Source organism: Muntiacus reevesi, chromosome 13 (genome assembly GCF_963930625.1).
Source record: "Muntiacus reevesi chromosome 13, mMunRee1.1, whole genome shotgun sequence".
Taxonomy (NCBI): domain Eukaryota; kingdom Metazoa; phylum Chordata; class Mammalia; order Artiodactyla; family Cervidae; genus Muntiacus; species Muntiacus reevesi.
Genome location: NC_089261.1, coordinates 55,450,428 through 55,463,970, shown reverse-complemented (window position 1 = coordinate 55,463,970; position 13,543 = coordinate 55,450,428). Strand labels below are relative to the sequence as shown.

Sequence of the window (13,543 nt, the reverse complement as noted above, 5' to 3'; positions counted from 1 at the left end):
TGCCATTTACTGCAGCATGTGTGGACCTAGAGATTATTATACTAAGTGAAGTAAGCCAGATAGAGAAAGACAAATATCATATGATATCACTTAGTGTGTGAAATCTATAGTATCATACAAATTAACTTATCTATGAGACAGAAACAGATTCACAGACATGAAGAACAGGCTTGTGGTTGCCAAGGGGAGACAAAGTCGGGGAGGGATGGATTGGGAATTTGGGACTAACAGATACACACTATGATATATAAGATAGATTTAAAAGGACCTACTATATAGCACAGGGAATTATGCTCAGTATCTTGTACTAAACTAAAATAGAAAAGACTGTGAAAAAGAATATCTAATTGAATAGTTTTGCAAAAACTAGCACAACATTGTAAATTATACTTTGTTTAAAAATAAATGAAAAAATGGAAGACTTGTACAAGGGTGCATTATCAGAAAAGCCTTCATAACAGGCTTTCACCCTAGCATCCTCACCAAGTATGTATCCATTCATGGATAACTTAGACTCTTAACATGTCAAGAAGATTGCAAAGAGGATTTTGGGCATCAATCATTGTGATGTATAAACATGGAATGTGAAAATTTCCCAAATGTGGGAGAGATGTTCCAAAGGTAGTAAACAGCCAAATCCATCACACAGTAATTGCTGCCAATGTATTGATGTTTTAGCATATGGACTTTCTGGTGTGCATATGTTTCGGTTTTGTTTAATACTTCAAATAAAACTATATCTGTGATTACTGAATATGTGTTATATAATATTTGATATTAACACTGTTTGAATTATCTAATTTGAATTTAATTAAAAATAAAAGTCTTTTAAATAGACAATTTTGTTACTACTGTTCCATTTTACAAATAAAGAAACTGAGACTTGAAGAGGTTAAGTTGTTCAGCGAGTTATGGTTAATGAAGATAGGATTTTATGCTGAGTCTTATCCACTATAGTATACCTGTACAGGGGCTCCCAGCCTGCAGGATCTAATAATGCCTGATAATCTGTGGTGGGCCTGATGTAATAATACTAGAAATAATGTGCACAATAAATGTAAGGCACTTAAATCATCAAAAACCATCCCCCACCCCCTGTTGCTGTTCAGTTGCCCAATCGTGTCCGACTCTTTGTGACCCCATGAACTACAGCACGACAGGCCTCCCTGTCCCTCACCATCTCATGGAGTTGCCCACGTTCATATCCATTGAGTCAGTTATGCAATCTAGCCATCTCATCCTCTCATACCCTCTTCTCCATTTGCCTTCAATCTTTCTCAGCATTAGGGTCTTTTCCAATGAATTGGCTGTTTGCATCAGGTGGCCAAGGTATTGGAGCTTCAGCTTCAGTCCCCCACCCCCTAGTTCATGGAAAAATTGTCTTCCATGAAACCAGCCCCTGGTGCCAAAAAGTTTGGGTACCACTGATATAAGAGATATATAACTTTAAAACTTGCTTTTCACTTTTAACATTTTGCATAAGTCTTTCTAAACCTGAATTCTAAACTCTTCTTTTTAATGGTGACATACTATTCCCCCAAATTAAAATAACACAATATTTTCAAAGATTCCTTTATACTTGAATATTTAGGTGATCTCTAAGTTTTATCTACTGTGGTAATTCTTTATGTATACACCTTTTCTCCCCCTCTATTTAGGATTACCTCCCTAGATAGAAACCCAGAATTAGAATTACTAGATCAAAGACCTTGAGTAACAGGCAAATTTGACCTTGGAGTACAGAATGAAGCAGGGCGAAGGCTAATAGAGTTTTGCCAAGAGAACACACTGGTCGTAGCAAGCACCCTCTTCCAATAAGACAAGAGAAAACTCTAAACATGGACATCACCAGATGGTCAATACCAAAATCAGACTGATTGTATTCTTTGCAGCCAAAGAAGGAGAAGTTCCATACAGTCAGCAAAAACAATACTGGGAGCTGACTCATGATCTGTAGCTCAGATCATGAACTCCTTATTGCCAAATTCAGACCTAAATTGAAGAAAGTAGAGAAAACCACTAGACCATTCAGGTATGACCTAAATCAAATCCCTTATGATTATACAGTGGAAGTGAGAAACAGATTCAGGAGATTAGATCTGATAGACAGAGTACCTGAAGAACTATGGACGGAGGTTCGTGACACTGTACAGGAGACAGGGATCAAGACCATCCCCAAGAAAAAGAAATGCAAAAAAGCAAAATGGCTGTCTGAAGAGGCCTTACAAATAGCTGTGAAAAGAAGAGAAGGGAAAAGCAAAGGAGAAAAGGAAAGATATTCCCATTTGAATGCAGAGTTCCCAAGAATAGCAAGGAGAGATAAGAAAGCCTTCCTCAGTGATCATTGCAAAGAAGTAGAGGAAAACAACAGAATGGGAAAGACTAGAGATCTCTTCAAGAAAATTAGAGATACCAAGGGAACATTTCATGCAAAGCTGGGCACAATAAGGACAGAAACGGTATGGACCTAACAGAAGCAGAAGATATTAATAAGAGGTGGCAAGAATACACAGAAAAACCATACAAAAAAGATCTTCATGATCCAGATAATCACAGTGGTATGATCATTCACCTGGAGCCATACATCCTGGAATGCAAAGTCAAGTTGACCTTAGGAAGCATCATTACAAACAAAGCAAGTGAAGCTGATGGAATTCCAGTTGAGTTCTTTCAAATTCTAAAAGATGATGCTATGAAAGTGCTGCACTCAATATGCCAGCAAATTTGGAAAACTCAGCAGTGGCCACAGAACTGGAAGAGGTCAGTTTTCATTCCAATTCCAAAGAAAGGCAATGCCAAAGAATGCTCAAACTATAATCACACTCATCTCACACTCTAGTAAAGTAATGCTCAAAATTTTCCAAGCCAGGCTTCAACAGTACATGAACCGTGAAATTCCAGATGTTCAAGCTGGATTTAGAAAAGGCAGAATAACCAGAGATCAAATTGCCAACATCTGTTGGATCATCAAAAAAGCAAGAGAATTTCAGAAAAACATCTTTTTCTATTTTATTGACTATGCCAAAGCCTTTGACTGTGTGGATCACAGCAAACTGTGGAAAATTCTGAAAGAGATGGGAATACCAGACCACCTGACCTGCCTCCTGAGAAATCTGTCTGCAGGTCAGGAAGCAACAGTTAGAACTGGACATGGAACAACAGACTGGTTCCAAATCGGGAAAGGAGTACGTCAAGGCTATATATTGTCACCATGCTTATCTAACTTATATGCAGAATACATCATGAGAAACGCTGGGCTGGATGAAGCACAAGCTGGAACCAAGATTGCTGGGAGAAATGTCAATAACTTCAGATATGCAGATGACAAAAGTTGGCTTAAAGCTCAGCATTCAGAAAACTAAGGTCATGGCTTCCGATCACATCACTTCATGGCAAATAGATGGGAAAACAGTGGAAACAGTGACTGACTTTATTTTTCTGGGCTCCAAAATCACTGCAGATGGTGATTGCAGCCCTGAAATTAAAAGACATTTGCTCCTTGGAAGAAAAGTTATGACCAACCTAGATAGCATATTAAAAAGCAGAGACATTACCTTGCCAACAAAGGTCTGTCTAGTCAAAGTTATGGTTTTTCCAGTGGTCATGTATGGATGTGAGAGTTGGACTATAAAGAAAGCTGAGCACTGAAGAATTGATGCTTTTGAACTGTGGTGTTGGAGAAGACTTGTGAGAGTCACTTGGACAGCAAGGAGATCCAACCAGTCCATCCTAAAGGAAATCAGTCCTGAATGTTCATTGGAAGGACTGATGTTGAAGCTGAAACTCCATTACTTTGGCCACCTGATGTGAAGAACTGACTCACTTGAAAAGACCCTGATGCTGGGAAGGATTGAAGGTAGGAGGAGAAGGGGACGAAAGAGGATGAGATGGTTGGACGGCATCACTGACTCAATGGATATGAGTTAGAGTAAACTCTGGGAGTTGATGATGGACAGGGAGGCCTGCCGTGCTGCAGCCCATGGGGTCACAAACAGTCAGACATGACTTAGCGACTGAACTGAGCTGAGATCAAAGACTATGAAAACATTTTTTGAGAAGTCGGAGCCCCATTTTTATTTATTTTACTGATGAAGAAATAAGCCCATTAGTTCATCTATTCAATATTCAAGACATGTCTTGCATGCCTCCTGTTAACTGGATATGGTACCTGTGATAGCATGATGAATATTTCACCAGCAGTTATCTAAAGGGTGATGTGGATTAGTGGGTATTCAAATAGAGTGTGCCTGAAATGAGCATCTTGTATGAATTTTATATAGTGAGAATTCTTTCAAGATTTTCTGCGATAGGATAGGAATACTTTTAGAGATCTTAAAGGTTTTAGAAAAGTGGTATTCAAAACAATTTCAAAATAACACCAGGGATGAACATTTTCTCTTCATTGCCAATTTGTTAGATGAAATATTGTTGATCATTGTTTTAATGGTTATTTCCTTGAGTACTAATGAAGTTGAACATTTTTCCATATGTTCATTAATGAGCTCTTTCTTCATTTTGATTTTGTTATTTAGTATTTATATAAAATATATTTTGGTGTATTGCGTTTGCTGCAAATAATTTCACATCTGCTTTGCTTTTTAATTTTTTCTTTTTATTTTTTTTATCTAGGGAAGTTTTTTTACATAGTCCAATCAACCTGTTATATTCTTTCTAATTTCTTTTAGCACTTATATACTTCAGCAGTAGACTTACCCTCTCCAAAGAGAAATATAATTAATCAATTCCATTTTAATTTATTTTTATGCTGCATTTCATTTGTATTTAATTCCATAATAAATTTGCAATTTATCTCTCTATCTAATGGGATATATTAGATTTTTGTTTCAAAAGATAGGCAATTATCTCAACATTACTTATTAAATAATTTCTTTTTCATTAATTAGTGGTGCCCATTTTATGATACCCTGAATTTAGATTTCTTTTCTATACACATTCATAAAGTCCTATGCCCATTTGTATCAATTTCTATCAAAATGAAAATAGCTAGTTTTTCCCCCTTCACATTTTCTGAGGGCAGGAATTGCATTTTCACTTCAATAACTAGCATAGTGCTTGGCATATGACGGGCATTAAATATATGTTGAATAAATACATAAAACAGATGTTTCTGGGATATCTTATATGTCAATTTCTAAGCCAGTTCTATACTATGTTAAATGTTGTGTCACAACAATGTGTTTTGTCATTAGCTAGAACAAAACATCTCATTAATATTTACATTAAAAATTTTCTTTATGATCCATGACTCTTTCAAGTAAACTTTAGAAAGTTTTGACAGACTCTAAAATTACCCCTACTAGAATTTTGATTGGAATTACGCTAAAAATATAAATTAATTTCAGAAGTCGTGATATTTATGTTGTAGGTACTTTCCCACTCATTCATGTGTTATAGTTCCCTATTTCCTTTATGGCTTTTAATAATTTTTTAAAAGAGTTATTCATAAGTGCTTTGTTGGTTTTCTTGTTACTGCTATAGTGAGTCAGGGTGGTTGATGCCGCTGGGAGTTGCATTTATTTAGTTTAAAAATTTTACTTGCTGCTTATTGCTGTTATATAGAAGTTATTATTGCAAATTTATCTTGTATCCTGAGACTTTCTTTGAGTCATTTTCTAAATTCTTGTAGGAATTTTTTTGTAGTTTTTTAGTTGATGCGAAGATTGTCAGCACTTGAGAATAATCTCATTTTTAGCTATTATAAATTCTGTTTTGTTTTTACAGTAAGGGGTGAAAATTGAAGACCTAAAGTAAGATTTTAGAAGTCTGCCTTTAGTTATATAGCCAATGGGAATTTGCTGTATGATGCACTGAGCTCAAATCCAATGCTCTGTGACAACCCAGAGGGGTGGGAGGTGGGAGGAAGGTCCAAGAGGGAGGCACAATATTGTAAAGTAATTATCCTCTAATTAAAGTTTAATTTTTAAAAAGTCTACTTTTGAGACAGGGTTAAATTTTCACATCTATTTCAGAGACAGATTCTACTAATTTTACTATGTGTGTATATATGTGTGTATATGTTATATATAATATCTGTGAAACAGGTTTTAACTGCTAGATCTTTTAGGGGACAAATACTTGAGTTTTTCAGAAGCAGAGAGGATCTCTGTACTATACAACATCCTGACATATATGTCATCTCTTCCTAGTCCTTTCTCAACTCCACCCCACTTAGCTCTAGCCTTTGGCATAGCATCCCCAAACCTCTCACTGATGGGACTCTTGACCTTTAGTCACTAGGCTGTCTGAGATCAACAACAAGGCATCTCAAGCCCAGCATGCTTTCATGGGGCAATGTGAAAAAGGAAGATATCCAGCTGGGACTTTGGCTATATCCCCATCACACCAGAACTCCTGGGTGGAGGGAAAACGTGAGTCATGAGAGCCTGCCCCATTTAGGGCCACAGGGGATGGATATAGGAACGCAAGAAGCATAAGGTGAAGCCCAATAGAGGCTACTCCATTTTTTAAAATATTCCCTCATTTATTGCTAATCAATAATATTTAATTTATTTGAATATTTAGTTGAAGTTGTCTAAGACAGAATTTTCTATTTTCTAAAGAGAACTTTATGTCCTAATTAAGGCCAGTATTCTACTTGATCATTTATTGTGCAGGCAATGATAAGTGTTAAATAGGGCTTTTGTTTGCATTCACTCTGAGGGATATTTACTTAAGACAACCTAACACTTTGGTGGGTTTGGGTAAATTAGTTTTTGTTTTGTGATGGGAGCTGATAATTAATAAATAACAAGATAAAGGGGAAAAACAAGTATGAAAGACTCAGGCTCATGTAGCACCATTGATACTTCTGCATCATAAACTTTTATTCTTTGCATTTTCACAGTTATCCAGTTTACATTCCATGTATTTCAGCATCACCATGTGAGGAACTGCCCTTCCCCTGCATTCTTTATTTGTACTTTTGGAAGTTATCTTAAGGACTCTTTGGACACTCTAAGACCACACTGGCTTCTGAACATCAGACTGCAAGGAAGACTCCTTACTTTTGCGGATGTCATGACACTTCAGAATATCAAGAGATGTACAGTCTGTTTGAGTGATAAGAACGAGACACAGAATCCATATGTATACAACAGTGTCCAATGCTTAGTTTAGGGTGAATTTAAAAAGATAAGATAATGAATTATGGTTTTGTTCCAGTGTTAGAATAAGTCGAATCAATAAAGCTACTTCACACAGCTAATGAAGATGATTAATTAGACCAAAGTGTTTTTTGCAGAGTCTACCTTAAAAAAGCTTAATGTAGCCAACTCATGAATTTGTACATAACTGGCATATTATTTTAATCCATTCTGTTTAGAAATCAGTAGATGGTTTACATTTTCTTTAATAGCAACTGATCAATCTCATGCTTTCTCCTACTATGAAACTATTTCTTCTGACACTTCAAGGTAATTCTGGATGTCTTAGACTTAAAATATTATAAATCTTAAGAAAAACTGTGATAAAGTATTTTGTTTTCCCCAAATTAAATAAAACCTGGTGTTTGATTTAAAGCTCACTCTGTAGTTTTCATCCCCCTGTATTAAAAACCATATAGAAAGAAATATATGAGGATGTTAGTGAGAAAATCTTAACATCACATCTGCATTGTTGACATGTCTGGAAAAAAGTTTGTTTTGAATAAAATACAGCAGAAAGTACAACTTTAACTCAAAAAAGTTATTGTTCTTTTTTTGACAGACAAAATGAAATTTAGTAATTAATAGTACATTTACAATTTGAAAATTATCATTCCTGATAACAAAATAAGAAAAAGAACCAGGTAGCATTTTTGGATACATGTATTGAATGGCACATAATAAATATTTTGATAAACCACATGTCATAGTGGTGGTAAAATACCTAAACCAGATCATCGGGTTCAAATTTAAATACTGACACTTAAACTAGCTGTGGAATTCTGGGTTAGCTCAGAATTCATTGTCCAGTTCCTTTCTTTGCCAATTCCTTCCCTGATGTAAAGAATCTGGCTGTAGTGCAGGAGACCCAGGTTCAATTCTCAGGAAGACCTCTGGAGAAGGATGGCTAACCTCTCCAGTATATTCTTTCCTGGAGAATTCCATGGACCGAGGAGGCTGGTGGACTATATAGTCCATGGGATTGCAAAGAGTCGGACACGACTGAGTGACTTCACTTCACTTCACTGTCTATATTATGCGGGTAATAGTATCTCACGGGGTGGTTTGTTGGGGATCCCAAAGGCCACCCTCAGTCTCAATTATTTATTAGAAGGGTTCCCAAGATTCAGAAAAGCTGTTATACTGACAGTCATAGATTGGTATTGGCATATATACACTATCGATACTATGTATATAATAGATAACTAATGAGAGCCTACTGTATAGCAAAGGAACTCTAATCAATGCCCTGTGGTCACCTTAATGGAAAAGAAATCCAGAAAAGAAGGGATATGTGTGTCTGTGTAGCTGATTCACTTTGACCATTTTTGTTTAGTTCTTCTGTGTATTCTTGCCACCTCTTAATCTCTTCTTCTGATAGAGAAGAAGAGATTGTTACTGTTTCTGTCCTTTATCGTGCCCATCCTTGCACGAAATGTTCCCTTGATATCTCGTTTTCTTGAATAGGTTTCTAGTCTTTCCCCTTTTGTGTCACTTCTTTCTTTGCATTGTTCATTTGACAAGGCCTTCTTATCGTGCCTTGCTATTCTCTGTAACTCTACATTCAATTGGGTATATCTTTCCCTTTCTCCCTTGCTTTTCGCTTCTCTTCTTTCCTCAGCTATATGTAAAGCTTCCTCAGACAACCACTTGGCCTTCTGGCATTTCTTTTTCTTTGGAATGGCTTCTCTGCCTCCTGTACAATGTTACCAACATCTGTCTACCACATCTAGTTGCTTGAATCTATTCAATCACCTCCACTGTCTAATCATAAGGGATTTGATTTACATCATACCTGAATGGCCTGGTAGTTTTCCCTACTTTCTTCAATTTAAGCCTGAATTTTGCAATAAGGAGCCAATGATCTGAGCCACAATAAGTTCCAGGTCTTGTTTTTACTGACCATGGAGAGCTTCTCCATCTTTGCTGTAAAGAACATCATCTGATATTGGCATTGACCATCTGGTGATGTCCTTGTGTAGAGCCATCTCTTGTGTTGTAGAAAGAAGGTGTTCGCTATGACCAGCATGTTCTCTTGACAAAACTCTGTTAATCTTTGCCCTTCTTCATTTTGTATTCCAAGGCCAAACTTGCCTTGTTATTCTGAGTATCTATTGACTTCCTGCTTCTGCATTCCAGTCCCCTATGATGAAAATGACATCTTTTTTTGGGAGGTTTTGTGTCTTAAGGGCCCCTGCGTGTGTGCATGCTCAGTTGTGTCTGACTCTTTGCGATCCCCTGGTCTGTAGTCCACGAGGCTTCTCTGTCCGTGCAATTCTCCAGGCAAGAATACTGGAACGGGTCACCATGTCCTACTCCAGAGGATCTTCCTGACCCGGGGATCGAACCCATGTCTCCTTTGCCTCCTGCACTGGCAAGCAGATTCTCTACCACTGAGTCACCTGGGAAGCCCCTAAGGGCACATGGGGATGCCCTTAATTCTCTCAGCCACCGTGTGTGACCACATATGTGAACTGGTCACATGTGGTCAGCCAGGGAAGCTCAGCTGACCTGTGGTGTCTAGAGTTTTATTAGAGGTCAGTCACAGAAGCTTGCAGCACCAGATTGTTCAGACTTTAGCCCCTCCTCTTCAAGGAAAAAGCGGTGTTCACCATAAATGTATCTGGCCCACCTGGAGCAGCAGAAACACATATGGAAACTCTCTCATCAGTCAGCCTATGCCAAGAGCTCAGAGGTCATCTTCCAGGAGCTGGACTAAGGCCAGTTCTGAAGGAGGACCTTTCTTTAGAAAGGGTAGCATTTCAGTAACTCAAGCCTGCTGAGTTAACCCTTGTCCGCCCAGTAGTTATGAGGAATAAATGAGTTGATCCAATAACTTAGGATAGTGCTTGGTGCATGTAAGCAAATAAATGAGTCAGCTAGAGTTCTTTCCTGTAGACCTCTGTGAGCTGAACGAAGCAGATTAATTTGAATACAAATAAGAAATAGCTGTATTTCATGGCTTTTGTGATCATAAGTCCTCAAGTTTGGAATAATGGGCATTACAAGCAAATTAAATATTTTACCTAGAAAAGAGGCATTCCTATAGATGAAGCTATTCTCAAAGCAGAAATAAAGACACAGACGTAGAGAACAATGTATGGACACCAAGGGGGGAAGGAAGGGCTGGGATGAATTGGGAGATTGGGATTGACATATGTGCATTATTGATACTATGGATAAAATTGATAATGGATGAGAACCTACTGTATAGCACAGGAAATAGACTCAGGGCTCTGTGGTGACCAAAAGGGGGAGGAAATCCAGAAAAGGAGGGGATCTGTGTACATGTATAGCTGATTCACTTTGCTGTATAGCAGACATTAACACAACATTGTAAAGCAACTATACTCCAATAATTGTTTTTTAAAAGAGAGGAGTTCCTGGTGAAACAATCCTCACATTTTTCTTTTTGTTCTTTGCAGAGCTCTGAAATCAGCAAGGCAGTAATAAAAGAGTAGAAGTATTTGAAGAATTCGAGAAAGCAGGTACGAGAGTGGTTCTCAATAATCAACCCATAATATTGATCTAGATTGATGATTTATTCAAACCTATAGCCCCCATTATAAAAATATTTTACAAAAATGCAAGTCTGATGTTTTAGAATGTGTGCGACTTCATATTATAGATAGAGGATTATATCCTAAAGAGGAACTTATTTCTTTGTATACATTAAATCAATTTTGAGGATTTCAATTAGGCCAGGCCAAGGGAGACACGGGCTTCCCTTGTGGCTCAGCTGGTAAAGAATCTGCCTGCAATGTGGGAGACCTGGGTTCGATCCCTGGGTTGGGAAGACCCCTGGAGAAGGGAAGGGCTACCCACTCCAGTATTCTGGCCTGCAGCATTCCATGGACTGTATAGTCCATGGGGTAAGCAAAGAGTCAGACACGACTGAGCAACTTTCACTCAAGGAGATATGTGAAGGAATTAATTATTATCATTTATTATTAAATTAACACATATTTATAAAAGGCCTGCTATATGGCAAACACTCATCTATGAGGTATTTGGTGATCATAAATTTGGACAAAACAGACATAGTCCATTCCTGCCTTCATGGTGCTTGCAGCCCTGTGAACATGACATGAAATAAATAAACAAGTATCAATATGTAAATAAAAACTGTGATAAATGTTATGAAGAGAAATTCTGTAGGGAAAATACTGGGAAAGAAGAGAGGAATCTATTATAGATGGACGGAATAGAGGGTGTTTCTGTGGAAGATGGTGTTAAACTCAGAGCTTGAAGTATACAGCAAAGAGTCCCAGGTAGAAAGAACAGCAGTGAATAAAGAACATAACTGAAAAAGATTAAGGAAGGTCACAGAGGTGGAGAGAAGCAGGAAATGAAGCTGTGTTGAAAAATGAGATGGAGATTTCCCTGATGATTCCAGTACAAGGGATACAGGTTCGATCCCTGCTCAGGGAACTGAGATCCCACACCCCCTGTGGTGCAGCCAAAGAGAAAGAAAATGAATGAACATGAATATGGCAATCAGCCTATCCCATAGGGCCTTAGTGGTTATGGTAGAAGCATCTTCAAACCGGCTTTGCTTTGCCACTTTTTGCCCTTGGCATTTCTGTCCTATGTCATTTGGTCTTTCTTCTGGTCCCCTGGGTGTATTAAGACAAGCTTTCAAATCTACCACCTAAGCCCACCCTCCTACCTCTCCTGCCACTGTACAGCATAAAAGGCTCATGACTGTGCAATAAAGTTCTCAGTGAGTCTGAACACTAGTTCTATGATCTGTTCTATATAAAATGGTTTGGGATCAAAAAGGTTTGAACATTTCTGAATACTGTATCACTCTTAGGAGCTTTAAACACACATCCACACAGGTTCTGGGAAGTTCTGTAGTATATGCATATGAGAATGTGTTTGTGTATGTGTGTGAACCTTTAGTAAACTTGCTATTACTTAACCATTATTTTCAGCTTTACATGAGGAACTGTTTTAGAAGTTTCTGTCTTAGAAATATGTATTTTAAGGGGTTCCTTATTCTCCTGAGGCTGACCTGCTTTTAGGTAACCTGACCTGTTTTCTGGCTTTGCACATTAAATTGTGTTTCATAATTTTCCAGAATCTGGATAATTCAAGCCAAGAAAAAAAAAAAAAACAAAAAATAACTGTTTGCTTCTATGGGTTAGCTTTTCAGGCAGAAGATTTTTCTTGACCTGCATTATATGGTTATTTGTTTCAAATTCTGATTATACTTTGCATGTGAAAATAACACCTGAAAGTACCAATAAGGAGTACTGGAATAAAAGCTTACTAAGTAATTTTCAATGTTAATGTTAGTAATACTTGTTCTCTTAAATAAAAGGAAAACCACAAAAAAATAGTATCTGCATCTTAGCTGCTCTGAATGTTATTCCTCTCCACTGAAAGTGCTTATTCTCCTTTATTTGTAAAAGTCACAGAATTTTAAAAGTGAGGAAGATATCTTAGGTTGGTGCCTACTTTAGAATCTAAAGAGATGATTTGGTTTTGTATAAAATGTGGAGATTCTGTATTTGCAGCAATAAAAGTTTTAAGGACTCACAGTGTTAGCGTTAACCTAAGGTTATCCCAGAAGAAAGGTGCTCAGCATGTGTTGGAAAGAACGTTGACTTTTTAGATCAATTCAGTATCTTTCAATTCAGTTAACTACTCAGTTAACTATTTCTGTAAAAATATCTTGAAAATTTCCCTAGGTTTTATAACTTAGAAACAAAAAAGCCTTGTCTCATCCCCAGAAAGATGAGACAGCTGTCCCTTAATCACTACTCTTATTGTTTGCTTTCTACTAGAGATGTGTCTCAAATTTGAAAACTAATTAAAAATCATAATTGAATATGGCTTAAAAAAGGAAAAGAAAGTAAAATGATTAACATGAAAACATAAAACAGGGAGGAAAACAGAGATGGTAATATTACAGCCAGATTGAATAATCACCTATTTTAGAATGGGTTGGTGCCTTGGGGAACATGCTTTCTGGCATGAAATTGATCTTTACTGTTTCCTTTTTCAGAAGGAATTTTCACAACTAAATGACAATTCTTTTAATTTCTTTAAATGGTTTTCAGGGACTGTATTTTGCTCAATATAAAAACAATGGATTTTTTAAATGTTAAAACTGGAGTTAAATCCCTTCTCCCTAACTCATTCACTGTCTGACCCTGGACAAAATTTCAAATTATTCTCAATCTCAGTTTACCCTTTAATAAAATGAGTATTTCTAAGATGTCCTTTTAAAATATCCATTCTACAATGTGGTTTCTTTCACATTTGTCTCTTGACTTACACACTGACTAGATATGTTCAGTTCTAGAAAGAACGGCAAAAAAGGGAAAACGTAAAAGTAAACAAAACTAAATTTGAGAATGTACATTTAATAT

The 13,543-nt window shown here is 37.1% G+C and overlaps 1 protein-coding gene across 2 annotated transcripts in view; it reads left to right on the top strand.

Annotated features, from left to right (window-relative positions):
* Positions 1–13,543, top strand: part of INPP4B (inositol polyphosphate-4-phosphatase type II B) — an 838,347-nt gene that overhangs the window by 398,733 nt on the left and 426,071 nt on the right. For both annotated transcript variants that reach the window (XM_065904252.1, XM_065904253.1), the window contains one exon: positions 10,589–10,651. The gene's annotated coding sequence lies outside the window, so the exon portion shown is untranslated. The remainder of the gene's footprint in view (positions 1–10,588; positions 10,652–13,543) is intronic.